The sequence below is a fragment of the Cryptotermes secundus genome, unplaced genomic scaffold, assembly GCF_002891405.2.
Source record: "Cryptotermes secundus unplaced genomic scaffold, Csec_1.0 scaffold364, whole genome shotgun sequence".
Taxonomy (NCBI): Eukaryota; Metazoa; Arthropoda; class Insecta; order Blattodea; family Kalotermitidae; genus Cryptotermes; species Cryptotermes secundus.
In genome coordinates, this window is record NW_019733841.1 from 896,472 (window position 1) to 904,244 (window position 7,773).

Consider the following 7,773-nt stretch of genomic DNA (forward strand, 5'->3'; position numbering starts at 1 on the left):
ATCTTGACACAGGTTTTCTTGATTTTCTTCTGTCTTAAAACAAATGCTAAGATGGCTCCCAAGTACCAAGTAGCCCCTGCATGCTTCTCATGTAACCCACCATACTTAAATTCATTAAAATTAAGTTCCCTTACTGTGAATGACACTAAAATTATTTTCCCGAATCATATGTCGACACTAATTCATAAATCAAAATGCCGAGGCACCTGTTTTGATCTACTACTTATAATCACACTGACATCTTCACTTCCATTCTGCTCTTAGAAGGACAAACGGGCAAAGCTTGGGAACCTGATAACCAGCGAAGCTCTTCCTCCGTCTCCACAATAAAATGTCTCTCAATTTTCCCAAGAATTTCATTTTCATCCCCTTTTTCACTGCATTTTCTCTCTCTCTCTCTCTTCTTGAATCTTTCCTTTTGCTGTTTCTCTTGAGCCTTCACACCACAAAAAGACCACCATCAGTCCAACATCAAAATTAAAATCTGTGTACTTTAATTGGCGTAAAACCCAAATATAGAAGTGTACAAGAAACTAATATAATGCACTGCGCTAACTAACTGAACTGGGACGGTCAAGTGGTATAGCTTCCGAGCGGACCACATAGAAAACACTACTTCCAACAGTAGTATTATTGTTGCTCGCGGGCCGCTGCCTAGTAAAGGCTCAAGTAATTTGTTGCATTTATGAAAGCTGTTGCATAGTAATGGCCGATGTTTCGTTGTTTTTTTTCTGCGTCGTTGCATAGCAACGGCTCTATAAGCCACAATAATAATATTATAACCCAGATATTAAGCAACAATAAAGAACAGCCCCAAAGAAAATTTCGATCGACACAAAATTAAGAAATAACGATCAGACAACATCACAACACCATCTGAAGTCAACACCTCCTCAATGGCAACAGAGGCCCTACTTGTAACTAAATCCTCAGTTTAGGCCGCACCATAGCTCAAGCGGTTAGTTGCTGGTTTCCCATTGCTGCGGCCCGGGTTCCATCCCAGGTCTGTTCAAGTGGGATTTGTGGTGGACAAAGTGGCGATGAGGCGGATTTTATCCAAGTACTTCGGTTACCCCTGCCAATCTTCATTCCACAAAATTCTCTATCATCATACTCACCCGGGGCAGGCTACAATAGGCCATTCAGTGGCCGCTGTGCGGAGTGGACCCACTTGGACTCCACCTCCCACGAAGCGAATTAAATCCTCAGTTTGAACCAGAAGTCTTCTTGTTCCTCTTAAGGCCTTCGCCCACTGCTCCTATTCGCAACGAACATCTGAAACTCTGAATCTTACACACAATTGATTTGGGCCCTTGGAAAGGAGATCTACCCATCACAAGGCAGATGTAGGCAGACCTACACATCGGACCACAAAACAGAAAAAGAAGCAGACATGCATCCGCGCCCCGAGTGGAATTTGAAGTCACCATCCCAATGTCCGAGCGGTCAATGGCAGCGCGCCCCATAAACAATGTTGCCACTGTGATCGGCTTAACAGAATTTCCAAAATTTTAATTTAAAACTTAAATCTTATTAACAGTATTGATGGTTATGAAATTTACATTGCACCACTTGAAGAAACAGGGCAAGGGGTAAACATATCTGATTATACAATTTCTTTATTAACCGTCACAACGCAACAAATATCAAGGTCAGTGTCCATCTACGGCTAGCAGAGCCGTAGCTGGCCACTGACCTTGATATTTGTTGTATTGTGACGGTTAATAAAGAAGTTGTATATTGTAACACAACAGGAAGCATGAAATTAAAAACTAAATCTGATTATGATCACATAATTACCGAAACACGTTGCGATATAAACATAACATGTTAGTGTCCAGGTAAATTTATTTTCGTAATTATGACGTTGTGCTTAGTTAACAGAATCACATTTACAACAATGCCACTAGAATTTTGCTTACAAAAGACACTAAACATAACATGAAATTAATCTCAGTACTAAATTCTGTATTTCAGCATCCTGTTACAAGCCATAATAAAACGTCTTTGTATAACACGGTCCGTCAATAATGCAACAAATTGTTCCTTTTTCTTCCACTTACACTTTTGACACATGTTTCGGCCCTACATGACCATCTTCAGGTGTAAAAATATATTAAAACTGCTATACTGCATTCTTCTTATAGGAAACAGGAGATCATTCTCCTTGTAATTCTTATTACTAAATAGTTTCACGTAGTTTCGTTTTAACGTTAACAGGAATGCGAAAAAATTGTGTCAGCTTCTTTAAGTGTTTTACATTTTGAAAGCATCTCATGAATCCACCGTCTGATCGTGGTGCGTAATAAAACAATTCACTTGTTGTCTGCTTCTTATGCCATCACTTATGAACGGTCGTGTATAATTAAACACCTAAAACATTCTAACTAAACATTCAGGGATATTTATTTCACAAAACCGCAATCCTTATGTTTAGATAAATATTGTGACATGTTGAGCTATGGATGACGCCCCTCCTCCCGCCAGCCGTGATGCGCCGAGCGAAGCCGAAGTGAGCCGAAGTTAGCCGAGTCCTAGCATCCTGGTCGCTATGCAAAGCGAGTCAACAGCGATGACGTCACCAAGGGTACCGCGGGTTGCTAGGCAGCGCGGGGAAACAGGATTGCGAGAGACGACGGTGGTAACAGCGGTTACTACCGCTAGCGTTGCTAGCAACATAGCGCCAGGCAACAAGGGTGCTTATTACGTGGCCGTTTTCTGTATTGTCCGATCAAGGCTACTTAAGGAGCAGCGAAGGCTATTCACAGTTAGTCCTGGAGCTACCTCCGAGTCAGTCCTCGAGCTACCTCCGAGTTAGTTCCGAGTTAGCCAGCAACTAGTCAGTTGTATTCTGGCATTTGGAGTGTACTATTTGTGATACTGCAGATGGCAGTAGTCGTAAATCTGTCAATTGTGTGATTGTAAGTGCGAATGTGAAATAAAATTCGCTATATCAAATACGGCGTGAAGTTATTTGTCGCGATATACGCCCAACACGTGACAATATATTTTTTTTACTGAGTGCAGGGCTGCTGTAATAAGATATAAGAAACTATAATTTTATCAGTATTTAGGAGAAAAGTAATATCTCTAACTTTAGGGTCGATCAATAAGCACAGCATTCAAATTATTACTCATAATTTAACTGACTGTGAACTTCAAATAATATTATCGAAGAGAACGCAGTTGTATTCGGTTTCGTTTTGCTGAGATCATGCCTCTCAACTCCTGCTGACTATGCACCCTGCAGAATAATAGACAATTGATTGTTCGCTGCGCACTTTCATATTAAATTACGTACCTCTGTATTTCGTTATGTATAAAAGCGAGACATAAAACTTTTATGCTGTCACGTGTATGAGTGATTATAGATGGGGTTTGGGTTGGTAACTGGATTTATTGAACATTTAGAGAATGTAACTACAAGTAACTATAGCGCTTTCGCTAATGCACACACTCTACAATTCACTAGAGCAAGTACTAAGTCTTCTCAGTCTGCTGTGTCTTCACCGGTTGTCGCCCGGTAACGGCTTCCAACGCCGTAGATCCATTGTCTTCCGTAATCACTCCCCAACTGTCCAGCAACTGCCTCCAAACTAACTAAAATCTAGACTTGTTCTGCTTAAAACACCTCGGCACGGACCGCATAAAAACATCGCTTTAAACAGTTATTGTTGCTTTACGCGTCTCTCGCACTGACCGTGCAGAGAACGTCTCTTCCCAGTTAGTCTATTGTTGCGTGTTAGGAATATATTGCCTAGCAACGGGTATTGTTTATTAATTAATTAGCAACGGATTGATATACTACAATAACTTTCCATTGGTAAAGACACATGCCTCACAGAATATAAGAAACCGGTAATAAGACTTACCAGCCAAAATAAATCCCATATCTATAGAGGAAGAAGACGTAAGAAGTTGCTGGATGACCTTGGGGACAGAAGAGGATACTGTCATTTGAAGGAGAAAGCTCTAGATCGCATTAAGTGGAGGAATTGTTTTGGAAGAGACTGTGGACCTGTCGTCTTGACAGATTACTGATGATGATGATGATCTATACAGACAAATGGAAATTTTGAAATGTGTTGTGAACACAACTAGACTAGAACACAGAACCAGCCGAAATTTCACTTTAAATATTAATTCTTACTCCTCGCCCCCCAATTATACTCTTATTAATGAACGCACCATTAGAGTGTGAATTTTTATTTTCTCTATGGGTTAATTAATTTCGCATATTGGGTGGGTGGAGTCCAGCTGGTCCACTAGGCACGTCGGCCACTGATTGGCCTATTGTACCTGCCCCGGGTGATTATGATGATGGAGAATTTGGTGGAATGAAAATTGGCAGGTGGAAACAGAAGTACTCGGAGAAAACCTGCCCCAGCGTCACTTTGTCCACCACAAATCCCACTTAACCAGACCCGGGCTCGAACCCGGGTCGTCGTGGTGGGAAGCCAGTGACTAACCGCTTGAGCTATGACACGGCAGTTCTGTATGATTTAATAGAAAGAAATTAATTACGAATAAGCTGAATGTCATTTATCCCACTATTGCTCACACCTACAACTTATTCACAGTCATTTGCGTCTTGACGTCATGACTGAGGAAAGTTATAAAGCTAACGTAAATGTCGCCGAAGTGTGGAGATATAAATTATAGTACATAATTTCGTTCTTCTTCAAGCTAAGTTAATAAATGTAGCAAGTATATTTCCGTTAATTTATTAATAATAATTTATCTTCCCGCACGACAAGCACAAACACAAATTTAAGCGACTTACATCCATTTTTTTTCTAATCACATATTATTTAGATCATCAGCTAAAATGGTAGTTACAATTTATTCGAAATCATTTTCTCAGACTCCAATATACCTAAGAATCGTATTTATAAAATTATTTTAATTTATGTACCATTTATAAAAATTGTATATCGAAAGATTTTCTCATACAGGGCAATGTTAGGGCGGAAAATGTAACTGAATTAAAAGTTCTGTGTTGCTATTTCAAAAAGTATAAAACGAAATCAGGGTAACATAACGAAGAGATATTAATTATTGCAGCAATATGCAAATTTGCTTAGTGTCCCTTGAGATAATATATTTTCCAACCTCTAACGTTTATGCTTATTTGACTTCAAACATAATTTCCATGAAACATCACTTCCAGAAATATTTATATCAGAAATTTTATGTAGATTATTTTATTCAATCCAAGATATCATCCAATCAATATTTCGTAAGCGTTCCTTGTCTCCACGTCTTATCCACATATTCATTTCATCATAGCCTTATTAATTTCACCATGTTAAGAATATCTTGTGACCTATAAATTTCAAATTCCTTACATGTAAAAAGTAAAGCTATATTTGTAACGGGCTGTGGAGGCCCATAGCGTAGTGAAACGTCGAGGTTACCACATTTTCTAGAAAGTCGGCTCACAGATGGCGGTGAGGTTGTCAGCTTTACGTGCAGGCTGCCCTTTACCCCCAGGAGGAATGCTAGTATTCATTTCTCTTAGAGACTGAGTCGACCCCAGGGACAAAGTCTGGCTGGAAGGATTAGGTCAACTGAAAAATTCAGCAACTTCATCGGGAATTGAAACCGTGACCGTCCGGCTTGTAGCATAGAATCTCCACATATATCTATACTATATATTAAACTTTCTGTTACGTCATTCCCTTACGCCCAGAGGTCTTCTTCTTTCATACGCCCATAAGTCGAGGGCTCTTGTGAACACGGTAATGAACCTCCGGGTTCCATAAAATGCTAGGAAATTCTTGAGTAGCTGCAGAATTGGCGGCTCCTCAAGAAGGGCTCAGCTCCATTATCAAGTAAGTAAGTAAGTAAGTAAGTAACCCTCCTCTCGGCCAGGTACCGCGGGGTTTTTCCGGGGATAAAATGGCAGGGGCGTGAAACTGACCACTCACCTCCAGCTAGTGCCAAGGTCAAGAAAGTTGGAGCTATACCTCCACTGCCCCATACGTCTTCATGTCATAGTGCTCAATTAATAAACATAAGGACAACTTTACCTATTTTGCCTTACGTATATAATATGACGTATATTCTGGAAGTCCTAAACGTCAATATACTTCTACAAGACTACACGGAGTCTCACCCCAGAAGACTGTACGTTTTGCGGGCACAGTCGTGGGAAACTCAACCATCACATTCAATTTTCGTACTTCCCCCAAATTAAGATACACGTATATAGCTACAATATGATACATAAAGATAATAACTGTGAAGATTTCTGTCTTCTGGTATACTAGTATAACGCCATGCAGTCCTTTGAAAGTCAACGGACGTTTCAAAAGTATATGTCGCCTTAGGGCCATAGAATAAGCAAAGCCAGAAATCAGCGTGAAGAAAGCAGCTACCCGGTTTCTTTCTTGGCTTATTCTTCTACGAGTACTCCGAAGATGGAGGCGATATGTTCCTCCGAAAAGTAGGTTGACTTCCAACGGACTACACTACTTTATATTGTAGAAGACAAAGATCTTTATAACCGGCGGTGTGAGAACTTCAAATCCTGCAAAAAATTTGATTATGTGTAGCCTTATCTTCAATATTTTGAAAAGTCGACATGATGATAATTATTTTCGAAATGAATATATGCAAGAATCTGCGTTAACAGTTTGTTCCATACTTCCATCATGAACTTGTTCTCTGTATTATTCTTCTCCTTCTTCCATTCATATGTTCCTATCCAGATCTGATGTGGAACTATAGATCTATAGGCCTCCTTAGACGGGAGATCAGCCTGTCGCAAGGCCGCTACATATAGGACAACACAAACTCAGAAGAAACGCGGACAGACATGCACACGTTGAGTTGCAGTCGAACCCAAGATCCCAGTGTTTGATGGAGCAAAGACGTTTCTTGACTTAGACCGCGAGACCACTGTGACCGGCCTTCCCTATCTGTTCTTTTATTGCTAGTGGGGTGGGACTAAGTCCCTTGTACTGCGGCCACTTCTGGCCTATTGTACCAGCCCAAGATGATAGGTGAGGGTGATTGTGGAGCACTTGGTGGAATGAAGATTGGCAGGGGAAACCGGGGTACTCGGAGAAAACCTGCCCCAGCACCACTTTGTCCACCACAAATCCCACTTGACCAGGCCTGGGATCGAACCCGGGCCGCCGCGATGGGAAACCAGCGACTAACCGCTTGAGCTATGGCGTGGCCCTTCTCTATCTGTTAGTGTTATTCTCAGGTACCTAAATGGTCAAGAAGCGCCATAAGGTTCTAGTCGTTACACTGTGAGCCGATTAGAGTGGCCGTGAAGTCTAAGGGCGGTCGCACACCAACTGCGTCAAGGCAAGCATTAAGACATGAGACAAAAGACGCAGTCTTGCTTTATTCGTGATTCGTCAGCATGAAGCTAACGTCAGCATCATGACTCAGACCCGTGTGCGGCGTTTTCATAATCTCATTCGTTTCAAATGTGCTCCTTTCTTTGAGTCATGTCGCAGACATCATCTCTTGACTGTTACATGTCTTGACGCATACCAATGTGCGGCCTTCCTAAGGCATGAAATGTCTTCGCCTGCTCAAACACTGGGATCGTTGGTTAAAATCCCACTTGAAATGTGGATGTCTATGTTCATTGCGTGTTGGTGTTTTCCTGTGTAGGTAGCGGTCTTACGATGGGCTGATCCCTGTTCAAAAGAAGCCTACCAACTATGTATTCATTCATCGGTAACTTGTGAGACGGCAGGTCCACAGGCTCTTCCAAAACAGTTCCTCCACTTAATGCGATCTAGAGCTTTC